This window comes from Bufo gargarizans, chromosome 4 (assembly GCF_014858855.1).
Source record: "Bufo gargarizans isolate SCDJY-AF-19 chromosome 4, ASM1485885v1, whole genome shotgun sequence".
Lineage (NCBI taxonomy): Eukaryota > Metazoa > Chordata > Amphibia > Anura > Bufonidae > Bufo > Bufo gargarizans.
The window spans coordinates 427137731-427165258 of record NC_058083.1 but is presented as its reverse complement, the minus strand read 5'-3'; positions in this window follow the sequence as shown (position 1 = coordinate 427165258).

Sequence of the window (27528 nt, the reverse complement as noted above, 5' to 3'; positions counted from 1 at the left end):
TAGAAATCCGCTGGTGCATAGGCTTAACTCCCACCTGGCAAAGTTGCTGATGGTGCAGTCTCTGCAGTACCACTTATTAGAGTTGGCTAGCTTATTGTCTTCCTTCCTTCTCCTCCTGTCTCCAATGGCAGCAGAGACATATATAACTATGGGTAGATGTTTGACAGTGTTAACAAACAGCGTGTTATAAAATTAGACACAAACAAATGTTAATTTGTCCTTAAGGGGGAACATGGAGATTTACACCATACCAACGTTTTAAAAGAAGAAATAAAGCATATTTAAATTTTATTTGCTGGATCCATTTCTTGTTTTTGCTGATTGATGTGTAAAACCCCTAAAAGGGACTTTACTGCTGCAGCAAAGTGTGAAACTGCACCAGTTGTGGTACTGTGGCAAAATAGGGGTTAATTGGCTATCTTGGATTTGTGCCTTAGGTAGTGAAGACCTGCCCCCAGAGCAGGAAAAGACTGTTCCACCCAGCAGTGAAAAAAAATGGCCCAGCTACACAGAGGAACCTTTCTTCCCGGAGTGCTCGCTTCAAGTTTCTGAGGGGAACAAAAAAAAAAAAATAGGTGCCCTTCAGCTGCATTTGCGCTGTTAAATTATTTAAAGTAGCCCCAAACCATTCCTGCTATAGTTGCCTATGGCAACCTACAACCTAAATTTGCTGGCACTAATTCTAAATTGTACCACTGGAGTGAAATATGTGTGTGGCCACCAGCCTATTGTGGATGCTAATGAAGATGTGTATATATTTGGATACCGTGAGGGGTTGGAAACTGAATTCCTATTGAACTCACAAGACCAGCACCAATTTTGACTCAACCTGGGCCGTCTGGTAAGCATGTACCACAAGTACCTCTGACTAATCAACAACAGAACCAGAGAAGAACTGATGTGTGGTCATCATTATTATTGCCACTATTGTAACTAGGGGGCCTACTACTACAGTACAACCTAAGCTTGCCAAGAAGAGGCACCACTCTCACTCAGGTGGGAAAAAGAAGGACTGCCCAGTGGGAGCCCGCAGAGCTGAGTGAACTGAACCTGCTGTGTCACAACTAGATTACCTTTCCCACATACTGAGGTTGAGGTGTACTGACTTTAAAATTTACAGGAAAAAGCAAAATCTACTACAATGTGAAACTAATGAGCTGGCCAGAGCTCAAGAAGAGTCTGTACAAGTCCAGTGTGACATCCAGTGCCAGTTGACTATTTCCATGACCTCCCCACACCCACCTGCAAATAATAATGCACTACTGGATCTTCTAACATCAGAAAGTGACCAATCTACTAGTGATGAGTCAACAGATACTGGCCCATGCACTTGGAAGCCACCACCAAGTGATAAACTCCTTGCCAAAAAATATCTTGGAGCCATTTCCTACTGTTGTTCAGAGAATCTGTCTCCTATGAGGAAATATCAAAGGCCTACAGAAGACCTTTCAGAAAATCCTGATCCTGCAGTTCCAGATTCAGCCATATCATAGGACCATCCATGGGGTTCCTGCCGACAGTATAGGCATCCAGGATACCCAGCCTATGGGGCTAACATCAAGGATCCAGAAGCCAAGAAGCCAGCGGCTGTGTGTTCCGACCCGGCCTGAAGCTTCTTGAAGCCCAAGGAGACATAAGAGGGTGATATATATGGAACTGGCCCCTGTTTGTCTTTGTTTAACAAGCCTTAGTTTGCTACCCTCAATTCTTATGCCATACAGGACTCCTCTTTCATTACCTAGTTGCACCTATTGTGCAGTTCCCCACTCTTTCTCAGGTCTTTGGTCCATCTATCCAGAGCTCCTTACGCCCATCATTTGTGTTACTCTGACTCGATGTCAAGAGCCATAAGTGTGGGACCTATTGTTCACTGCAACATTTAAGCACCTTACCTGACTCAGATGCATTTGAGTAGTACCATGTTTGGGACATTGTTAATAGTATAGGTTATATAGCTGTCCACTCTTTGCAACACTGTGGTAGTCAGCATGCTAGCCTAGGCAATTTGTTATGACATTTTTGCACTTATGCCTTTAGCCTGGTCTCTCTACAGCAATGGGACCTAGTGTCACAATGCCTCCTTGCCATACTGACAACCCCCTGACACTGGAGGCTGGGCAAGAGAGTACAGAGAAAGCATATTGGGCAAGTTCAGGCCACTGTTCCAGTCTGCCTGCCCAGAAGCCCATGGAGTCAGACAAGACAGTAATCACCTGGCAAAGGCCAGGGTTAAGGATAAGTGAACCAGTTTGTACCAAACCGAGTTCAGTTCCAAATTTTTTTTCAGATGGCTGACCAACCTGAATCGTTTCAGGTTCATTTCGGAAAAATCCACAAAATGGTACATAGCACCATTTTAGTGCACACGTCAGCATAAGGATCAGCCAACCTGGACCGCCACGTTCAGGACCGTGCCGGACACGTGGGTGTCCGTGTACCGAACCAAAACCTGGATTTTAGCGCCAAAGTCTGTATAAAAGATCGTTGTTCGTACTTTAAATAAAACTTGTTGAAAGGCTGCAGCGCAGCCAATCAACAAGCGATTAAGCTGTGGACACTTGGAAGCCATCACAGTAATGCCTAGTATTGGCATGGCTGTGATTGGCCAGCGCACCATGTGACCATGCATGCATAAATGCTGGATCACATGGTGCACCAACATTCTACTCTCACTAGTGTAGGGACAAGACGTGGCTGCAGGCTGCTGTGAGTGTTAGGATTTTATTAGTTTTAAAAAGTGTGTTGGTGACCTGTAAGAATTATTGAAGGGTGCAATACAGCTCCTTTGCACTAGTGAGATAGAAATACCATATTTAATTGTGCTGTTCAGTCTGAGGGTGACCTGTTGGCATTTTTTTTTTTTCGGTGCAATCCTACTTCTTTGCAATAGTGACATGGAGCTATGATAGTTAATCAGTCTGTTAATTGTGTAGGTGACACAGAGCAATTTTTTTGTGAAAAAACCTTATTATTCAGCTAGTTAATCAGTGTAGTGTGACCTACCTATATTTTGGGTTGAAAAAACACTATACTTGCCACCGTCAAAGGTATATGTCACAGTTATTCAGCCGGGTAATTGGGTCGGCATAACCTACCATTATTTATTTTTTGTTTAAAATACACTGTACTTGCGATTGTCAAAAGTAATATATAAAATAATTATTCAGCCAGTTAATTGGGTCGGTGTGACCTACCTTTTTTTGTTTAAAATACACTGTACTTGCCACTGTCAAAGGGATATATAATAGTTATTCAGCTGGTTAATTAGGTCAGTGTGACCTACTAATATTTTGGGTTGAAAAAACACTGTACTTGCCACCGTCAAAGGGATATATAACAGTTATTCAACCAGTAATTGGGTCGGTGTGTCCTACTTTTTTTTTTGTTTAAAATACACTGTACTTGCCACCGTCAAAGGGGTATGGAACAGTGATTCAGGCGGTTATCTGGGTTGGTGTGTCATTCCTTTCCTTTTTGTTTAAAATACACTGTACTTGCCACCTTCAAAGTGAATACATAATAGTTATTTAGCCAGTTAATTAGGTCAGTGTGACCTACCTTTTTTTTTGTTTGAAATACACTGTACGTGCCACCGTCAAAGGGATATATAACAGATATTCAGTCGGCTAATTGTATGAGTGTGACTGTCATGGATGGTGTCACAGAAAACTACAAGACACAAATGAGATCTGACTGACTTGATCCAAAACTAAGGAACCAAAGGGTAAGCCCTGTAACAGCCCTAGCTCTCTCCCTTACTGCTCAGCCTATGCAAAAATCTCAATGGTAGAAAATTGCATACCCTCGTTCCTCGACTGTATGACACCTGAACACCCTATAATAGTGAGGGGACACGACCATCGGCTCCCAACACTTAATACGGAGGGAGTCAGGGTCACCTAGGATCAAGCCCACAGGAAAACAGAAATAAAGAAACAGACTTATCTTGTGGATGCAGCAGTAACAGCTTCTAGCATCAGCACACTCCAGGATGTTGTATAAACCGCAAGGTAAGGCAGTATGGGAAGGAGATATATAGGGAGGCAATCACTGATAATAGATGACAGCTGGGAGAGGGAGGAGAGATGTCAAAAAGAAAGCAAAACAAAAGAAGATCATGCAGAAGGTACTGAAGAACATCTAACAAAACTTCTCAAAGATCTGGTGGTGACAGTACCCCTCCCTCTACGAGTGTACTCCGGACACTCAGAGCCCACCTTCTCAGGATGGGTCCTATGGAATGCCCTGAGAAGACGAGTGGCCTTGATGTCCGCCACTGGAACCCACATCCTTTTCTCAGGACCATAACCCTCCCAATGAACGAGGTACTGAAGAGAACCGTGGACAATACGAGAGTCCACAATCCTAGAGACCTGAAATTCAAGATTACCATCAACCACAATCGGAGGAGGAGGCAAAGAGGAGGGTACAGTGGGTTGGACATAAGGTTTTAATAGGGACTTGTGACAAACATTATGGATCTTCCAAGTCTGAGGAAGATCAAGATGGTAGGCAACAGGATTGATGACAGACAAGATTTTGTAAGGCCCAATAAACTTAGGACCCAACTTTCAGGAGGGAACCTTCAATTTTATATTCTTAGTAGACAACCATACCAGATCACCAACATTCAGGTCCGGACCAGGCACAAGTCTCTTATCCGCCAAATGCTTATATCTCTCACTCATGCTCTTTAGATTATCCTGAATCTTTTGCCAAATAGATGACAAAGACAAGGAGAATCTCTCCTCATCAGGTAAACCAGAAGCCCACTCTCCAGAGAATGTCCCAAACTGCGGATGAAACCCATATGCACCAAAAAATGGTGACCTATCAGAGGACTCCTGATGATGGTTATTTAAAGCAAACTCAGCAAGGGAGAGAAAAGAACACCAATCCTCCCGATTCTCCGCCACAAAACAACGCAGATATGTCTCCAGATTCTGATTGACGCGCTCTGTCTGGCCATTCGACTGCGGGTGGAAAACAGAAGAGAATGACAACCGAACCCCCAAGCGAGAACAGTAGGCCTTTCAGAATCTGGAAACAAACTGCGTGCCCCTATCAGAGACTATGTCTGAAGGGATACCATGCAGTTTGACAATGTGATCAATAAATGCCTGCGCCAGGGTTTTAGCATTGGGCAAACTAACAAAATTAAACCTTGAAAAGAACAAAGACCATCTGGCCTGTCTTGGGTTCAGATGCTTGGCTGACTCCAACTAGGCTAGATTCTTATGGTTGGTAAACACGGTAATACGGTGTCTGGCTCCCTCTAGCCAATGGCGCCATTCCTCAAAAGCTAACTTGATGGCCAACAACTCCCTATCTCCTACATCGTAATTTCTCTCTGCGGAGGACATTTTCTTCGAGAAAAAGGCACACAGTCGCCATTTGGCAGGAGAAGGACCCTGAGACAAGACCGCACCCACACCCACCTCAGAAGCGTCCACCTCAACTATGAAGGGCAGAGAGATATCAGGTTGTACCAAGATGGGAGCGGAAGCAAAACTCTCCTTGATACTAGAAAAGGCCTTACGCGCCTCTACCGTCCAGGAGGAAAAATTTACCCCCTTTCTAGTCATATCAGTGAGTGGTTTAACAACAGAGGAATAATTCAAAATAAACTTCCTGCAATAATTGGCAAAACCCCAAAAACGCATCGGCGCCTTCTGATTCTCAGGAAGCTCCCACTCGAGCACAGCGCGGACCTTCTCGGGGTCCATGCGAAAACCAGAAGCGGAGAGAAGAAACACCAGAAATTGAATTTCTGGAACCGCAAACACACATTTTTCCAGTTTAGCATACAATTTATTCTCCCGCAGGATGAGCAAGACCTGACCTGGTGGTCCTTATGAGTTTTGAAATCAGGAGAAAAAATCTAAATGTCATCTAGATACACTAGTACAAATTTCCCCATTAAATGATAAAAAATGCTGTTCACAAAATGCTGAAAGACGGCTGGAGCATTCATCAAACCAAAAGGCATAACTAAATTCTCAAAATGGCCCTCAGGGGTATTGAAGGCTGTCTTCCATTCATCTCCTTCTCTGACCCTGACCAGGTTGTATGCCCCTCTTAAATCCAACTTGGAAAAAACTTTAGCCCCAACAATCTGGTTAAACAGGTCCGGGATCAGAGGAAGCGGATAAGGGTCACGAATTGTGATACTGTTCAGCTCCCTGAAATCCAGACATGGTCTTAAAGAACCATCTGTTTTCTTAACAAAGGTGAGTTCGAGGGTCGTATGTGTCCCTTTCTCAGGCTCTCAGAGCACGCATAGCGACCCTTTCAGGTTAGGAGAGATTGTATAAACGAGATTTAGGCAGCTTGGCACCTGGGATGAGATTAATAAGGCAATCGTACTCCCTGTGAGGGGAACACCACTCTCAGAAAACACATCCGAAAATTCAGAGAGAAAAGATGGTACAGTCTTAGTAGAAACCTCTGAAACAGATGTCGTGAGGCAATTCTCTCTGCAAAAGTCACTCCAACCATTTATTTGCCTTGCTTGCCAATCAATGGTGGAGTTATGTTTAGTGAGCCAGGGTAGCCCCAACACTAGAGGAGTAGGCAACCTGCTTAGGACGAAACATGACACATCCTAAACATGAGTATCACTCACAATCAAACGGATATAGATGAACTATGTATGCCCTTTAACGATTTCTGAGAAAGTGGAGTGGAATCAATAGCAAAAACAGGTATATCCTTTCCCAAAGTGCATACCTGGAAACCATGTGTTATAGCAAATTGATTATCAATGAGATTGACAGCTGCTCCACTATCTACAAAAATCTCACAAAAAATGTTCTTGCTCTCTAGCGCCACCCTGGCAGGTAGGACAAAACAGGAACTACAAGCAAACGGAAAACCTTCAATTTCCGCATCAACCTTGCCAATAGTAACAGATGGAACATTTTTTGAGGATTTTTTCTTTTTGTTTCTTTATTACTATCAAAAAACTGCCTGAATCTCCTAGAGGGACAAACATTTGCCAAATGATTTATACCTCCAGAACAGAAACAAACCCTCCTCTGAGAGCTGAATCTTCTATTGTCAGAGACAAGCAAACCCAGCTGCATAGGCTCCTACGCAAAAGGGATTGAGAGAGACTGAGACCCCTGCGCACTGAGTGAGACCGCCACACTGTCCTTGGACTGAGTATGACAGGAAGGAGTGATCTCTCCTCTCTCTCTAAGATGCCTGTCAATACGAATGGCCCGAGACATGGCAGACTCCAAAGAGATAGGTCTCTCATGAAAGGCAAATGCATCTTTCAATCCCTCTGAAAGACCATGGCAAAATTGACTTCTGAGTGCAGCATTATTCCAACCAGTATCAGCTGCCCATCTCCGAAATTCAGAACAGTATATCTCTGCGGACTGTTTACCCTGGCATAAAAGACGCAGTTTAGATTCCGCCAGAGAAATACGTTTCGGATCATCATATATCTGACCCAGGGCTAAACAAAATTCATCCACTGAACGGAGGGGCCGTGCCCCCACCGGCAGCGAAAAGGCCCAGGACTGAGTGTTATCCCTGATTAGCGAGACTATGATCCCCACCCTCCGCTCCTCCTCACCAGAGGAATGGGGAAGTAGGTGAAAATGGAGTTTGCAAGCCTGTCTAAAACAAACAAAATTCTCACTACCCCCAGAGAACGTATCCGGAAGCGAGATTTTAGGCTCAGAACAAATTCCATGAACGCAAGCAGAATCGGTCACCTCAAACTGATAGACAGTTTTCCGGAGATCTGCTACCTCCAGTGAAAGACCCTGCATGCGGTCAATCAAGGTTGAAACCGGATTCATGCTTAAGACGGTTTTGGCGGTTTATAATGTCACGGATGGTGTTACAGAAAACTAGAAGATACAAATGAGATCCGACTGACTTGATCCAAAACTAAGGAACCAAAGGGTAAGCTCTGTAACAGCCCTAGCTCTCTCTCTTACTGCTCATCCTATGCAAAAATCTCAATGGTAGTAAATTGCATACCCTCGTTCCTCGACTGTATGACACCTGAACACCCTATAATAGTGAGGGGACACGACCACTGGCTCCCAACACTTAATACGGAGGGAGTCAGGGTCACCTAGGATCAAGCCCACAGGAAAACAGAAATAAAGAAACAGACTTATCTTGTGGATGCAGCAGTAACAGCTTCTAGCATCAGCACACTTTAGGAAGTTGTATAAACTGCAAGGTAAGGCAGTATGGGAAGGAGATATATAGGGAGGCAATCACTGCTAATAGATGACAGCTGGGAGAGGGAGGAGAGATGTCAAAACAAAAGCAAAACAAAAGAAGATCATGCAGAAGGTACTGAAGAACATCTAACAGAACTTCTCAAAGATCTGGTGGTGACAGTGACCTACCTATATTGTTGAAAAAACACTATACATTCCACCATCAAAAGAATATGTAACAGTTATTCAGCCGGAGAATTGGGTCGGTGTGACCTGCCTTTTTTGTTTGTTTATAATACACTGTACTTGCCCCTAACAAAGGGAATATATAATAGTTATTCAGCCAGTTAATTGGGTCGGTGTGACCAACCATTTTTTTCTTCTTTAAAATACACTGTACATGCCACTGTCAAAGGGATATATAAATGTTTATTCAGCTAATTAATTGGATTGGTGTGACCTACCGTACCTTTATTTTGGGTTGAAAAAACACCGTACTTGCCACCTTCCAAGGGATATATAACAGATATTCAACCGATTAATTTGGTACGTGTGTTCTACATTTTTATTTGTTTAAAATACACTGTACTTGCCACCAACAGAGGGAATATATAATAGTTATTCAGCCGGTTAATTGGGTCAGTGTGACCAACCCTTTTTTCCCCCTCACCCATGACGGCACCCTATGCGACTCAGGACCTCTCATATGGACAGGAAACCTGAGAAGATAAAAAGAAAACACCCCCACCAGCCACCAGTTCAGGTTTCCTGTCCTCCAGATGGGAGACCCTGAGAAGCAGGGCAGCAGAGATCCGCTGCTTAAGACATACCTCATCACCATCTGCCGCTGGGGGAGGGTCTTGGCCGGTTGCCATAGGAGACCATTTTCCCTGGGGAGCGGTAGTTCTGTGGCTCTGCCGGAAGCCACTCCCCACAAGTCTGCCTCTTCCTGCGCTACTTTCTGGTCCTGCGGGGAGCCGCTGTGGCCGTGTTCAGGCGGCTCCCCACTCTTTTCCCGGCGTGAGGGCCGCCGCCAGTACCAAGGATGGCAGCCGGGTGCATCAATCGCTTGTGCCCATACGCGCGGCTGCACTTGATGATTTCGGAGGGCGGGGCCTTCAGGGACCGGAAGTAGGAGCCGAGGCACGTCTTTCAAATATAAGAGCGGCTGCAGGAGCAGGCAGCCAGCATGGAAGGCACACAGTGTTTGTACTGAAGAGGTTCCCAGCTCGGCAGTATGATGGAACCTTCGGATGGACGCGCTGAACCCCGGGAACCCTTGAGGCCCGCAAGCCCAGTACCGGTCCTAAGGAGTGGGGAAGGAAAAGTTTCTGCGCTCTGGGTGAGAACGTTCTTTTCCTTACTAATGATATATTATTTGATTGTTGTAGACCTCAATGCCGCCTAAAAAGTCTTCTAACAAGACCAAGCACAAGGAATGTGCAGGATGTAAAGTGGCCCTATCCGCCTCATATCTTAAACCATTGTGTTCAGCATGCATAGATAAGCTTGTGGCGGAAGAGTCCCAGAGTTTGACCAGGTCCAAGAAATGTTTAATTAGGTCAGAAGTGAAGGCTTCACTTAAAGCATTCAGTAAAGGCCGTACCAGGTCCCCGAATAGGTCCGCAGAATATGAAAGCGTGGAATTTGACTCTCCTGATAACGAAAATAAAGAATCAGGACAGTTGTTTTCCAGCGACTCGGATGATGAATATTCAGGTAGATCCTTTTTCCCCCCTGAGGATACACAGCCATTACTGAAAGCTGTAAGATCCACTATGCAGCTAGAAGATATTAAACAGACTAGATCTGCTGCGGACCAAGCCTTCCAAGCTCTAGGCCCTAAAAAACATAGGGTTTTTACTATGCACAAAAAAACTTACAGGCCCTTATCAAAAAAGAGTGGAAAAATCCTGACAGGAAGTTTATTTCCACCTCAGTAAAAAGAAATGATGTATGATGAAGAAGTATCCTCAATATGGGATAAGGCTCCTACAGTGGACGCCCCAGTCGCCAAAATAGCCAAAAAAGCAGCACTTCACTGATGATCTAGGTTGTCTTTCCGATTCACTAGATAAAAAGGTCGATATTTATTTAAAACGTGCCTGGGAGACATCAGCCACTTGTCTCAGACCTGCTGTCGCAGCTACCTAGGTGTCCAGGTCCCTCCGTCTCTGGTTGGACCAGCTAGAGATTCATCTTAGAGAAAAGAAACCTAGGGAAGAAATCCTGGCCTCCTTACCTACATACTCTAAGGCAGCGTATTTTTTAACGGATGCTTCTACTGATGTTATCCGTTTCACTGCCAAATCCTCGGCCATGACGAATGCCGCTAGAAGAGCCATTTGGCTTAAGTTATAGAAAGGGGATCAAGGTTCTAAAGCCAGACTCTGCGCCCTTCCATGTGACTTTTTGTTCATTGCCCACACAGAAGACCAATTACAGAAAGATCTAGTTCTGATATGCTCCCTGTTAAAAGATCTCGGGTGGAAGATAAATCATGCAAAATCTTGTTTAACCCCGCCTCAGAATTGCACATTTTTAGGAATGCAGCTAGACTCCAGGTCCCAGAAGACAATCCTCCCACAAAGGATAGTCTCGTCCCTGCGCATGTTTGGGCCCTGTTTTGTTCCTTCCAGTGATCTTTCAGACAAGCAATGATGGTACTGGGTCATTTGACGGCTACGATTCCGGCTGTACCCTTTGCGCAGATACACGAGACCACTGCAGGCGGATATATTGCAGGCTTGGAATGGACTGCCACAAACGCTGGAGGAAAGGTTCCATCTTTCATCCAGAGCAAGATCATCCCTTCTGTGGTGGACATCCCAAAAAAACCTCTCTGTGGGAATGCCTTGGTCTTTTGCAGATCCCATGATGATAACTATGGACGCCAGTCCCTGGGGCTGGGGCGTACACACCAAAAAAAGATACTGGCAAGGAAGGTGGGACTTAAAAATAAGAAAATGAACTTCAAACTACATGGAGCTCAAAGCTGTAGTGATGGCCCTAAATATTGCAATCCCGGAAGTCTCAAACAGAAGACTGGTCTTCTACTCAGACAACTCAACGACAGTGGCTTATATAAATCACCAGGGCGAAACAAGAGTACCATCCCTTCTCTCCCTCTGCCAGGAGATTTTTCAGGTAGCAGAAGAGAGGAACCTTTTTCTATCCGCAGTCCATCTAAGGGGGAAAGAAAATATTCTAGCTGACTTCCTAAGTCGATTCAAGCTCAGTCAAGCAGAATGGAGTCTGAACGAGAAAGTATTCTCTCAGATTGTGTCCAAATTTAGGTCTCCGACAATAGACCTCTTTGCCTCCCGGAAGAACAGGAAGGTGGAAAGATTCTTCTCGCTAAATCGTTCAGAGAATCCTACAGCTATAGACGGTCTAGCTCAAGACTGGAATCAGGAATACGGATACGCCTTCACTCCCCTTTCCCTAATTCCCCAAGTCCTGAAGAAAGTCCAGAGGGAAAGAGCCTCCATAATATTAGTAGCCCCAAGATGGCCAAAGAGAGTGTGATATTCAACCCTGATAAACCTATCCAGGGAACCCCCTTGGATCATTCCTCCAAGGGAAGATCCTCTCTCCCAGGGCCCTGTCCTACATCCCAACCCAGAGATTCTGCAGTTATCAATATAGAAGTTGACAGGGATATCTAGTTAGGGAGAGGCCTTTCCGACAGAGTGGTTTCCACCCACAGGGGTTTGATTCAGGGATTTGAAATACAGCCATTTGAAATACAGCCATTTTGTGCAAAGAAATCTTTAATTTAGGCCTACACTGGTTCAGACCGTGTGAGATACACCCTTAACATACTGTCTTTCTATTCTACTATTAATTAAACACCCATTTAGGGCAAGATCCTAAATTTGAAAAAAATGAGGAGAGCGTCAAATAAGGGACGCGGCCCAGGTCGTGGTGCTGCTGGTGGAGCTCCTGTTGCAGGGAGAGGACGTGGTCGATCTGTGCCAGCTACACGCACAAGTGAAAACCCTTCCTCAGGTGCGAGTAGGTGACAAAACCTCACGAATGGTGAGGCCTGAACAAGTACAGACGATAGTACATTGGGTTGCCTACAGTGGATCCAGTTCCTTCACATTGTCTCCCACCCAGTCTCCTGCTGAAAGACCACAGTTGGCACCCGCAGCCGATGTCCATCAGTCATTCACCTCACCCCCTTGCAAATCAGCCGAAGCAGTCTGAGCCCCAAGTCATGCAGCAGTCTATTCAGCTTTTTGATGACTCTGTTAGCAGGGTTTCCCAGGGCCATCCACCTAGCCCTGCCCCAGAAGTGGAAGTTCCCAACCACTTATCTTTCAAGATGAGTACATGGGAGGACCATCGCAGCATATCTCGGATGATGACGAAACACAGGTGCCAACTGCTGGGGTTTTCGAAAGTGTGCAGACCGACAAGGAAGGCAGGGGTGAAGACTGGGTGGAAGATGATGTGGAGGACGATGAGGTCCTCGGCCCCACATGGAATCAAGGTCATGCGAGTGACCAATGTAGTTCAGAGGAAGAGGCAGTGGTCGCACAGAGCCACCAGTACAGCAGAAGAGGGAGCAGCGTGCAAAAGCGGAGCGGCCGTCCTCTAGACAGTACACCTACTACTGCTCACCACAGCAAGGGACCGAGCCCACCAAAGCCAGCTCAAAGGAGTTCCCTGGCGTGGCAGTTCTTCAGACAATGTGCTGATGACAAGACACAAGTGGTTTGCACGCTGTGCAATCAGAGCCTGAAGCGAAGCATAAACGTTCTCAACCTGAGCACAACGTGCATGATCAGGCATTTAAGTGCAAAGCACGAGCTGCAGTTGAGTAGACACCTCAAAAACCAACAAAGGTCTCTGGCTCCTCCTGCTTCCTCTTCTGCTGCAGTCACGGCCTCTTCATCCACCTCTGGAGTGACAGTGCCACCTGGCATCCCGCAAACAGAGGATTTCCCAGCAACACCAACACCTGGGTCACCAAACATCTCCACAATGTCCCACGGAAGCGTTCATCTCTCCATCTCCCAAACGCTGGAGAGCAAGGGGAAGTACCCCCCTACCCACCCGTGATCCTTAGCCCTGAATGCCAGCATTTCTAAATTACTGGCCTTTGAAATGCTGTAATTCCGTCTGGTGGAGACGGATAGTTTTAAAGGTCTTATGGCGGTAGCTGTCCCACAGTACGGCATGCCCAGCTGCCACTACTTTTCCAGGCGAGCCATCCCTTCCCTTCACAACCAAGTAGGGGACAAAATCAGGTGTGCACTGCGCAACGCCATCTGTGGCAAGGTGCACCTGACTACAGATATGTGGACCAGTAAGCACGGTCAGGGCCGTTATATCTCCATAACAGCACACTGGGTAAATGCAGTGGCGGCTGGGCCTGAGGCGGATAGCAGTTTGGTGCATGTCCTTCCCCCACCGAGGATTGCAGGGCGCTTCAGTTTGCCTCCTGTTGCTTCCTCCTCCTGTTCTGCTTCCTCATCCTCTACCAGCTCTTCATGCGGTCAGAGTATTACCTTCACCAGCAACTTCAGCACAGCCAGGGGTAAACGACAGCAGGCAGTTTTAAAACTTATCTCTTCGGGGGACAAATCCCACACTGCACAGGAGCTGAGGACTGGCCTTGAACAACAGACCGATGAGTGGTTTGTGCCAGTCAGCCTCAAGCCCGGCCTGGTGGTGTGCGATAATGGGCAAAATCTCGTAGAAGCTCTGGGACTAGCCGGTTTGAAGCACATCCCTTGCCTGGCGCATGTGCTGAATTTGGTGGTGCAGAGATTCCTTAAAACTTACCCCGATATGTCAGAGCTGCTGCATAAAGTGCGGGCCGTCTGTGCACGCTTTTCGGCATTCTCACCCTGCTGCTGCTCGCCTTTCAGCGCTGCAGCATAACTTCGGCCTTCCCGCTTTCCGCCTCATATGCGACGTGCCCACAAGTAGGAACTCCACCTTGCACATGCTGGCCAGACTGTGCGAGCAGCAGCAGGCGATAGTGGAGTTTCAGCTGCAGCATGCACTGGTGAGTCACTCTGCGGAACAGCACCACTTCACTACCAATGACTGGGCCTCCATGCGAGACCTGTGTTCCTTGTTGCGCTATTTCGAGTACTCCACCAACATGGCCAGTGCCGATAACGCCGTTCTCAGCATTACTATCCCACTTCTATGCCTCCTTGAAAAAACGCTCCTGGCAATGATGGAAGAGTATGTGGCACAGGAGGAGGAGGAAGAGGGATAATTTCGTAGGGTTTCCGAGCAGTCATTCCCAAGTGGCTCCGAGGGTGGGTTCCTACACCCACAAGCCCAAGGTACATAATTGTCCAGCCAGGGCACAGTTCAGGAGGATGACAAGGTGGAGGATGAGGAGGAGGAGATGGAGGAGGAGGAACCATGTTCAAAGCAGGGTGGCACCCAGACCAGCTCATTTTTTTGTTGCCTCTGGGCAGCCTGGCACACATGAGCGATTACATGCTGCAGTGTCTCCGCAACGACCGCCGGATCCCCGTTACAAGGACAACATACCGTCCTTAATTCCGTCATTGGAGCGTGATCATAAGATGCGCGAGTACAAGCGCACGCTGGTAGACGTGCTGCTGGTGGCATTCCCACCTGACAGCGTGGGCACAGTGGAAGCACAAGGCAAAGGCAGAGGATGAGGAAGAGGTCGCCAACGCAGCTGGGGCACATCCAGCACCTCAGAAGGCAGGGTTAGCATGGCCGAGGGGGCGTGGCCGGATGCCGGGAGGAGAGGGCGCATAGTGCCAGAGCTCCGGCTGTGGAACTCCGACAGCGGCACAAAGCAGCTATATTTCAAAGATTTTGGAGATACTTACCTACCCCAGAACGGACCTTGCTCCAGTACTCCTTCCGATGATGACCAGAGGAAGGAAGAAGGGTTCGCAGCCTCAGAAAATGACGGCATTCTTCCATCCAGCTCCTGGGTCTTCACAAGATGGCGCCGGTTCCCGCCACACGGAGGGAGCGCCTTGCCCGTCCTCTGCAGCGGCGCTCATTCAGCGTTCACCAGGGTCTCCCTCTTCAGCAGGATCCGACTCTCCTTCCTCACAGGAACCTAAAAAACAAAAGAGGGTGAGTGAACAGCAGCCATACAGTCCTCCCCTTGATACTTACCCTGCGTCACCAGGCATAGATCCTGGATTAACAGTCAATGCAATGCAGGACATGCTGTCAGATCTAAAACGATCTATTCATGGCGACTTTAAAGAGACAATCTCTGTTATTCATGCAGACATAGTCGCTATAGGAGAAAGAACCGCACATTTGGAAGAAAAAATGGAGGAATTTGTCTCAGCGCATAACTCACTAGTTGATAATCATAATGCGGTTGAAGATGACATAGCCACCATGAAACTTAAAATCGCTGATCTGGAGGATCGCTCCAGAAGGAACAACATTAGATTCAGAGGCATTCCTGAAAGTGTTCTGGACTCTCAGTTGCAGGACTTTATTGCGGACCTCATAGTGGCATATCTGCCAGACACTCCAGGGCCAGAGTTGATAATAGACCGGGTTCACCGGGTTCCCAAACCCAAAGCTCTTCCAGCCTCTATTCCCAGAGATGTTCTTGCCAGAATACACTTTTATCACCTAAAAGACTCCCTAATGAGAGAAGCTCAAAAAAAGAGGACGGATATCCCTGAAAGATTTTGTAATGTCCTCCTATTCACTGACTTATCACCAGCGACACTGAGCAGGAGACGCGAGTTCCAAGTATACACCAAAGCATTAAGGGACAACAACATTCCCTACAAATGGGGTTTCCCTGTCAAGTTGATTGTGAGATACCAAAATTCATCAAATGTCCTAGTTTCTCCACAGGAAGCGTCAGTAGCTTTTGCCAAATGGAACATCTCTGTGCCACCGGAGGGCGCTAAAGCCAAAGACAAAGACAAAGAAAGAGACAAAGCAATGAACTCTCCTTCTAATAGACCTTCCTCTGATAGAAGCCACCTTAACCTGACTCCAGAATGGACCAAAGTGGGAAGAAATCCTCCGTGAACTTATGCGGGACAGTTTCCTTGATACCATAAGTATCCTTCCATGTTATACTTGTTTGGTTATACTACTATTATGCTATTCTTATGGGGTTCCACACCCTGATGCTCTACCTCTGAGAACACATATTACATCTCTGTGTTCACATTCCCTAATCCACTGTTTTCCTAACGCCTCCCATACTAAGTGAGATACATCACTACTTGTGGTCACTGTTAGACCATTGTTATGTTTCTGTTATTTATTAATCTTTTTTTTTTCCGTGTTTTATCTTATTGTTTTATAAGGTTACACAAAAAAGGTCTACCTCAAACAAAGGAAGTCAAAGATTCAAATCTACGTTCCCCACAATTTCCTTACGGTAACATAAGTGTACTTCACTATTTCACTCACACACTAATTATTAATCATCTCAGGTTAGAAATATTAGCATATTGCATTAGAAATCAATATGGCTAGTAAAGGTATAAAAATCTTCTCTGCAAATGTTAAAGGTCTTAATAGCCCATTTAAGCGGTCAGCATGTTGGAATGAGGTGAGGAAACAAGGAGCTGACATCATCTGTATTCAAGAGTCCCACCTTAATAAGGAAGACTCCTACAGATTTTATCACCCCTCCTTTCCACACATCTTTTTCTCATCAGCTTCAAATAAAAGAAAAGGTGTGATTATAGGTTTTAAAAATTCTGTTGCCTTCCAGTGTCATAATACAATAATTGATGAAGAGGGCAGATACATCATCATTATATGCGATATAAACAACTCTAGATACACAATAGTTAATTTATATGCCCCTAATGCTGATCAGATCAATTTTATCAAACGTACAGTCAAAATAGCTCAGGATACTAAGCAAGGCTCTCTATTGATTTGTGGCGACTTCAACATGTGTCCTGACTCCTCAATTGATAGGCTGCCCTCTCCTCTTCCCTCTCAAAAGAATTCACACCTCAGAGATTTCTTATTCCAAGAGGGTCTTCTAGATATATGGAGGGTTCACCATGCTAATGAAAAAGATTTTACTTTCTTTTCACACCCACACAATACTTACTCTAGAATTGACCTCTTTGTATCAGATAAATGGCTCCTTCAAAAAGTGTTAGAAGTATCAATCTCTAATATAACGTGGTCTGACCATGCGTTTATCACTCTTACTCTGGATGATAAGTATAGTAATAGAATATATTCCCCATGGAGACTCAATAACTCCTTACTCCAAAATTCTTCTATTCGTACAGAAGTAGAAAATTCATTAAATGAATATTTTAAATCCAATGACAATAAGCTGGTTTCAGATATTACATTATGGAGTGCGCACAAGGCATTTATAAGGGGTGTTTTGTTAAAACATGCGGCTATCCAAAAGAAGAATAGACGGAAAACTCTTGATAAATTACTAGCTGATATCAAAAACCTAGAGGATTCTTCTAAGATTTCGTTAGACCCTAAAATTATCAGCAAATTAAAAACAGCCAGACATCATTTATATCTTCATTTACACGAAAAACATGAATTCCACCTGCGTAAACTCAATTCAGACCACTACTCTCAAGGTAATAAAGCGTCAAAAATTTTAGCTAATAGAATTAAAAAAAGAGAAATTAAATCAAGAATCCCCTTCTTATACGACAGTCAGGACCAAAAATTATATAATCCCAAGCATATAGCAGAGGAATTCGCCAAATATTATGAAAATTTATATAATCTGGAGAAAGCGCCTGACATTGTCCAACCGACTACTGAATATATTAATGATTTCCTTACTGGTATATCACTTCCTTCTATAACTCCAGCCCAAAACCAATCCCTTAACTCTAAAATCACACATCAGGAAATTTCTGAAGCAATACATTCCCTCAAAAACAATAAATCTCCTGGTCCGGACGGACTTACAAATGAATATTATAAAATTTTCTCACACATTCTAAACCCTTTTTTGAATAGATCCTTCAACTTAATAGCAGAACAGGAGTCGATCCCCAAAGATATGTTAAACGCACTGATAATTACGCTCCCCAAACCTGGTAAATCTGCAGACAAGCCGGCTAACTTCAGGCCTATATCGCTACTAAACTCAGATATAAAGATTTTTGCGAAAATTCTGGCAAAAAGATTATCTGGTATCCTTCCTACATTAATAGCTAATGACCAAATTGGTTTTGTCCCCAACAGGCAATCATCAGATGGCACTAGGAGGTTCATAGACCTTTTAGATGTAGCACACTCTACACAAACGCCTTCTCTGCTCCTCTCCTTGGACGCGGAGAAGGCGTTTGATAGGATACATTGGAAATACATTCATGCAACCTTGAAAAAATTTGGATTTGGTGATTTTTTCCTGTCTGCGGTAATGTCCTTATACTCCAACCCTAGCGCCTCTATTTACTCATCTAGTTTCTTATCTGCTCCATTCAATATTAAGAATGGAACTAGACAAGGGTGCCCCATGTCCCCTTTAATATTTGCCCTTGCAATGGAACCCTTTGCGGAACATATTAGATCCTCCCCTCTCATTAAAGGGTTAACGGTGGGGAACACAGATCATCGCATAGGTCTTTTTGCAGATGATGTGTTAATCTTAACATCAAACCCTACAACTGCATTAAATGCTATTAACAATATAATTACTAAATTTGGCAAAGCGTCCTTCTATAAAGTTAATATCAACAAGTCCCAAATTCTTGACCTGGGTTTATCCAGAACTACCAAAAACTTAATCTCCAACTCATACAAATACCCCTGGGCTGTAGAATCATTGACATACCTAGGCATTCAGCTTGCATTCCCTACTAGTAAATTATTCAAAGTTAATTTTTGGCCACTATATAATAAGATAAATGATTCCTTAAACAACCTAAGAATGGACTCTCTTTCATGGTTAGGGAGAATAGCAGCAATTAAAATGATGATATTACCCAAAATTATTTATATGTTTCGTAATATTCCAATTGCCATTCCCAAAGGATATTTATCAAAACTACAAACCTTACTCAACCGACATATATGGGGGAAATTTAAACCCAGAGTGAAAGGTCTCATCCTTCAAAGATCACTTAAAACAGGCGGACTCAACACCCCTTCTATTAAACACTACTATGCCTCTTCTATACTTGATCAAATGAGATACTTGATTAAAAATGATACCTCTAAAAAATGGGTTGTACTGGAGAAAAATATAATGGGTGCCCATGACTTAAACTTATGGCTCTCAGCCACAGCGGTCTTTGGTATTAAACATGTCTCTTCACTATCAACCCTGAATGCAATCTTTAGCATCTGGTATGTCATTGCTAGAACAGAAAAATTAGTTACTTCTTCAATCTCCTCCCTACCTCTAGAAATATGTGAATTAGCCATACCAGACCTTCAGATTGGTAACTGGATATCCTCCGGTATTACAGATATTGGTCAATTGAGAATTAATGAAGTTTTTGTTGACTTTGCTTATCTTCATAGAGAATTCAGCATTCCCAACTCAGATTTCTATAAATACCTTAGAATAAGACATCTACTTCAATCCCCAAGAAACTTTCAATTTACCTCACAAAACCATTCGCTAATGGACTGGATCCATATGACACATAGACTAGATAAAGGTATCACGAAAGGATATCAATTACTAAAAGAATCTAGCGCAAATCCATTACAACACATCATGGACTTGTGGAACTCTGAGTTGGGCTCTGTTCTCACAGAAGCGGAATGGGGGGAAGCCTTCAACTCTGTATCTAAGCTTTCCAAATGCTCAGACCATTTAGAAGGAGCGAGAAAAATACTATATAGATGGTACAGAACCCCTATGTACTTGAATAAAATATTTCCTGAAATGTCGCAAGCATGTTGGAGATGTGGTAATGCCCCTGGTACATACCTACACATGTGGTGGGACTGCCCATCAGTTAATTGTTTATGGATCTCAATTTTTGAATTAATATCTCATCTAGCAGGCTCCCAAATCACTCCCTCTCCTAAGATGGCTCTTTTATCTGTAGGCCTTATTGAACTCCCTCAACATTATAGATCCATTGTTAGCCATCTAATATTTGTTACCCGCCTAAAAATTGCTGCCTGCTGGAAAGCCGGTGATCTCCCCAATATCAAGAGAATTCTTAGAACGCTAGATAATTGTTGTTTATATGAAGGAATTTGGGCGTCATCTAGGAACTCGAAGCTTACCTTTCTGAAGAACTGGGATATGTGGTTGAACGACAATAAGTGCAAGATACCTCCCAATGCGTCTATTAGGTTATAACGCTTCAATCGTGTTGCGTTACCTGTACACTAATATTTTGTTATGTGAAGTACCTGTGATGTCATTTCTTATTACTGGTATTAGTTTATCTGTCTTATGAAGTGTAATTTCTAATTTTCTAAAAGAAGTTTCACAAGTGCCTAAAAATACCTCTGCTAAGGATGTATTCATGTGATTGTATTCATGCAATTGTAACCTATTTTTTTTATTTTATGTAAATCTTAATAAAAAACTATTGTTCAAAAAAAAAAAAAAAGCATGGCCGAAATGTGGAAAAACTTTGTCAGCATGCCACAACAACCAGCACCACCAGCTGATATGGAACGTCTTAGCAGGAGGCAGCATTTCACCAACATGGTGGAGCAGTATGTGTGCACACGCCTAAGCATACTGAATGACGGGTCTGCCCCCTTAAACTTCTGGTTCTCTAATTTGGGCACATGGCCTGAGCTTGCCCTTTATGCATTGGAGGTGCTGGCCTGCCCTGCAGCCAGTGTATTATCTGAATGTGTGTTTAGCACGGCAGGGGGCGTTATCACAGACAACCGCAGCCGCCTGTCCACAGCCAATGTGGACAAGCTCACGTTTATTAATATAAACCAGGCATGGATCCCACAGGACTTGTCCGTACCTTGTGCAGAATAGACATGTATACTGACCTTAACCAGCCATTGTTATACTACAGCGCAATTGCTCATTCTTGTATTTTGGATATTTCACACTCTTTCCGAGTGTATAAATCACAGAAAAAAATGCACCAAATGGATATGCCACTGACTATACTAGCTAGTCATACAAGCAGATATTAAAAGCTGAGACTTTTGCCAATATATTCCTGTCAGGAACACATCGGAGCCCATCATGCACCACGTCATGGTTTCTCAGCATGGCAAGGGTCCTACCACTACGCTAACTATGGTGAGAACACGGTCTGAAGGTGATGAAATCCAGCTTACAGCCAAGCTTCCACACAACCGCATATCAGGGCAACTAATGCAATGCGAATAAAGCAAGACTGTAAGCCACACCCATATCAAACCGTGTGATGGAGGATACCAGGTGCAAAGGAATGTTTAAATGCCAGGTAAAGGCACATTCAATACATATAAAACAAAATCACAGAAATATAGTGGCAAATATGGGGGAACTGCTCAAACCCCAAACACTGTAGCGTGTTTCTCATTGGGGAAGCAGTCCCACCGCATGTGGACCGCAGCAAACAACCATCCCCAGCAAAAAATGCGTACAATGGAGGATGCCGGCGCGGTCCACATGCACCACAAAGGCATCCTACACAAAACGGAGCATTGTGCAGATGAAAATGACAGGAATATATTGGCAAAAGTCTCAGCATTGAAATTCACCAATTTTTGGGTGTGATATATCACTGCTATACCTAGAAGACAGTTAAAAAAAATCACTAATTTGTCTGTTACATTTTAGGGTGAAATTCAGCAATTTTTGGGTGTGATATGCCACTGCTCTACCTAGTAGACAGGTAAAAAAAAAAATCACAAATTTGTCTGTTACATTTTGTCTGTTACATTTCCGGGTGAAATTCACCAATTGTTGGGTGTGATATACCACTGCTATACCTAGTAGACAGGTTAATACATTTCACAAATTTTTCTGTTACATTCTTGGGTTGACATTTTACAATTTTTGCCGTGAATAAACCGCATAGGTGACAGGGACCAACATTTTTAAAAATAATCTGTTCCATTGGTGGGTGACATTAACTTATTTCTGGCGATGAAAAAACTCTGCTCTTTATAGGTGATAGGGACTTAAATTTCTAAAATTCGTCTTTAATTGGCCCTTTTATTCGATCCTTCTGCTCAGAAAAGAACATTGAAAGTTGATAGAGAAGATATCCAAATGGATCGTGGACGTCACAGGGACGTGCTATCAGGAAGAAGTTATCTAGAATCAACAAAGCGGCAGCAGGGCCTCTCATGGCTAAGGTTTCCAAATCCAAAATACCCCAGTGACATTCCCTATAAATTTGTATTAATAATTCCAATAACAGGGCATTTTAACAGTCCTGTATTGTTTATCGTCACTACCTCCCCGAGTCGGGAGTGGGTAATTGCTGTGTGCCCCCTCGTTAACTTGGAAGCTTATGCTTCAATACTTTGTCCCACATTTCCACTCGATTTCATTTAATTTCATCCATTGACCCCCCCTGGATGTGGTATCCGTTTCTCAGGCACCCTCTCCGGCCTGGAACCCTGATTCCCCGCCACCCATGATCACCATGGTAGGCGCATAAAAGAACATCAAAAGTTGATAGAGAAGATATTGAATTGAATCGTGGACATCACGGGGACGTGCGACATGGTGGTATGTGTGCACACGCCTACACGTACTGAGTGATGATCTGCCCCCTTCAACTTTTGGGTCTCCAAATTGGGCACATGGCCTGAGCTTGCCCTTTACGCTATGGAGGTGCTGGCCTCCCCTGCAGTCAGTGTATTGTCTCAACATGTGTTTAGCACGACTGGAGGGGGTTATCAGAGGTTATATTTCCCAATGTTTTTGGGTGTCCCATAATTTAAAAAAATAAATATACATTTAAAACCAAAAAGCTGTGTAGGCTACCTCCTCCACCACCGCTTCCACCTACACCGCCACATCCACTGCCTCCTCAACCTCCTACTCCATATGGCCCTTGTCCTCCTAGATCAAGATTATAATTTTGTATTTTTACGTATTTTATGTTATTTAAAGTCATTTCCCTATTCACATTTGTTTGCACAGCACTTGCCATGCTCTTAACCACATTTTGATGCCATTTGCAGCCCTCTAGCCCTTTCCATGACATTTTTACAGCCATTTTAGTGCTCAAAAGTTCGGCTCCCCATTGGGGTTTGGGTTCGGCTAGCAGCAGACCCTCACCCCTAATGTTTTAGAGGGTTACCAGCAGGCCCTCACCCATAATGTTTTAGATGGTCAGATCAGCAGTAGGCACTCGCCCCTAATGTTTTAAAAGTCAACTCAGCAGCAGACCCCCACCCCTAATGTTTTAGATGGTCAGATCAGTAGCAGGCCTTCACCCCTAATGTTTTAGAGGGTCAGCTCAGCAGCAGACCTTCACCCCTAATCTTTTAGTTGGTCAGATCAGCAGCAGGCCCTTGCCCCTAATGTTTTAGAGAGTCAGCTCAGCAGCATACCCTCACCCCTAATGTTTTAGAGGGTCAGATCAGCAGCAGGCCCTCTCCCCTAATGTTTTAGAGGAAATGGTGGCCAATAGGATAGAGAAAGGCGCTCATAGGGTGAGTAAGTTCAGCAAGTCGAATTTCTGCTAAAAGAAATGGTTTGCTCACCTATTGCGGTTGCATCAATTGGACACAACTGCAATGAAGGCCAAGTAAAGACGAGTAACTGTTGGTGCAGCCTAGATTCATCCGATCGCCTTGGGCAGGGGGCACCATGCCACTCGGGTAATGGTAGGAAGGAAATGACGCTGAACTTTACGTTGAGTGTATGGACCATAGAGGGCGCACAAACACAACCGGTCGTGGGCAATGTTTCAGTTTCAGCAGTATTTAATTTATTTGTGAGACAAAGCGTTTCAGGGTGCTAGACTTTATCTAGAATTTAGTCTACAATGGAGGTTAATAAAAAAGAAACATATGTGGGATAAACATAAAATATGTGCTCATCTATAAAAAATATATGTAACAAATATATAGTGATAAGTATGAAAATATAAATATATATAAAAAATTATATATATATATATATATATATATATATAAACATACATTAATAAAATAATAAATATATACCTATGTATATAATGATAAATATTATATATATATATATATATATATATGAAATTGTAATATTAGGAAAAACAATTATATAAAATAAAATGAAATGGATGATAAAACAAGAAGTGTCCATACACTATACTGATACTTTATAATAGTATCTCTACTGTGAGACTGTACTATACCACAGCAATAAGATAATATAATAATATAAAAATAAGAAAAGGATGAACATATATATTGTATATTATATATTGATACCACCAAGGCAAACCAATAGGATAAAAATACCATATACAGATATAGCTCTTTAATGTGGATGAGTTTGCATGAAGCTCAACTACAACCTCCTAATGTACCGTGTGCTCGTGATATAAAAAGCCAGTTTAGTCTAATCCATAATGTAAGGGCATGGAAACTATGAAGTTAATAACTTCAAAAGGGTGAAGAGAGGCACTATGGGGTGTATAAGAAACTGTAGCAGATATAATATGATATATACACTAGCAGACAGGGGGTGTTAATGTCCTGGAAACTCCAAGTGAGCTATGATTATTGAATGAATACATAATGGGGTTGAAAGATAAATATATACATATATATATATATATATATATATATATATATATAGATATAGATATCTATATCTATATCTATATCTATATATATATATATATTAGTTAGTGCACCAGAAGACAGGGAGTGTTAATTTCCTGGTAGCTCAAAAAAGCTGCAATTAGTGGATGAATGCGTGATGGGGTTAAAAAAAATATATATATTACATTAGCTAGTGTTTTATCACCTACCGAAAATTCATGAAAACACCAGGAACCCACCAGGTAGACCGATCATCTCGGGAATAAACTCTCTTACTAGTAATCTTTCTCATTATGTAGATCTATTTCTACAAAGACATGTCACAAATCTCCGATCTTATCTGAGGGATTGCACACAACTAATTAGTTTACTAACAGATATTAATTGGGAACCTCAATTGTGTTGGCTGACACTGGACATTGCAGCGCTTTATTCTAACATCCCACACACAGCGGACATCAAAACTGCAAAACAATTTTTAGAAAAAGATGACCGTCTTTACGGCAAACACAGGGAGTTTATACTGGATGCCATTCACTTTATTCTAACGCACAATGTCTTTACATTCGAGGGCAAGATCTACAGGCAACGAAACTGAACCGCAATGGGGACGCGCTTCGTGCCTAATTTCGCCAATTTATACATGGGCTGCTTTGAAGATGAGTTTGCTTACTCCAGTCATTATTGGAAGAATAATATCATCTTGTATAAGGGTTATATAGATGACCTTATTGTGATCTGGAATGGTCCCAAGGAAGAAACTCAATCATTTGTCACCTACCTCAATAAAACACATGGAATCTTTCTTTTACCTCCAACTTAACAACCTCATCCATTGAATATTAGACCTGCTCCTCTATTCAGATAATAGGGGCCAAAGACTGGTGAGATCAGCAGGGCTTACCCTGCTTTAGTGTCGGATATGTGACTCATTTTTTACTATTAGCTTCAAATACAAACTTATTTACTAACAGAGACTAACGTTGATTCTATGGGCATGAGGGTGGGTTCAGCTTTGTGCTCTCTTCCCTTTCTTTTTCTTTGCAATCTTCTATAAATTCTGGACTGATTTTTGCGCTTTCATACCTGCCATAATAACACCTAACAGGTTATTTGATCCCTCTGCGCTATTCTAATAACGTTTGGTCCTGTATTATGTTTTGGAAATGTGGTTGTAGCTACTGTATATGCATTTGTTTACTTTACTCTAACTTAATTTTTTCCAGGTTCCCAGGCGCAACCCCCCCCCCCCCCAGAGCTTTACTTGCTAGATTGGTTTGTTCTAAGGACCGTGACTGGGTACTTAGACGCAAAAGATAACTCCTCAAAACTGTTTTTGATGGTAATGACATTCAAATATACCCTTATTTCTGTTGTGAAACACAAAATAAAAGGCGATCCTTTATGAGGTCAAAAAAAGATTAATCTCTGCTAATATGAAGTATTTAATGTTGTACCCTGCCAAACTCAGGGTTCTCCATTACGGTTCTGTGTATTTCTTTACTACATCCATTGAGGCTGCACAGTGGCTTGATTTGGCCGGTGTGTAGCCCCTGTTTTGGTTTTTCTCTTTCTCTGGTTGCTATATGTAGAAGGTTACATGTGGTGGTGGAGTGTGGAGCGGGGTTGGGGTTGGCGATGTGGAAGAGGTTGATGGGGAATACTTTCCCTGTGAGCCATGTGGAGGGATTGGGTACTGGTTATGGGAGGGGGGGAATTAGGGGGTGGGATGGGGTTAGGGGTTGCCTGCTGTCGCTGCTCCCTTGTGACCCCTCTCGCTTCCCCTATTTGACCACGGCTTTGTTTTGGCTCTTTGTAGGATATGATGTCGCGCAGGGTTTTGTGTTGGAATGTGCGAGGGTTGGGTGATAGAATTAAAAGGACATTGGTTTTTGATGTAATGGCAAGGCACCTCCCTGCAAAAGTGGCCTTATTGGAGACTCATGCAACGGTTGATGGGCTCCCCCAATTGAAGAGGCGATGGGCAAAACTGGAATATCACTCGCACCTCTCTTCATATTCGAGAGGCGTGAAAGCATATATCCATCGTGGGGTGGATTTTCACCCGTTGGAAGTTAGGGTGGATAGGAAGGGCAGATTTGTTTTCCTCCATGGTCTTTGGAGTGGACAGGAGACTATTTTAGCTTTTGTTTACGTGCCACCTCCCTTCGCGTCCACTGTTCTCTCCTTATCAACCACGTTTATATGTAGTAAAACCCAATGTCCGGTGTTAGTGGTAGGTGACTTCAACTCTGTGTTGGACCCTAAACTGGACAGATTGTCTGCGTCATCTGAGCAGAGGCAGAGCCGGTCTCCCCTGTGTAATATCAGTCGGGAGTTGGCATTGGTCGATATCTGGTGGCATCTGTATGGCGAAAAAAATTTTTACTCATGCTTTAGCCAGACGTATAAATCAATGTCATGAATTGATCTTTCATTCGCAAATTGCACCATGATTGATCAAATTGTGAAGATGAAATGCGAACCGCATGGAATTTCCGACCATTCTCCTGTTCTGTTCCTGCTCAGGGGTGTGGACTTAAATTTAGGTCCTAACAGAGCCTTTAGACTTAATCCATATTGGTTGGAGGTTATCAGTGATCGGGAATTAATCAATTCTCGATTTCTGGCAGCGGAATGTGGGTTCTACCCACATCCATTTTGTATGGGACGCGTTGAAGGCATATATTAGAGG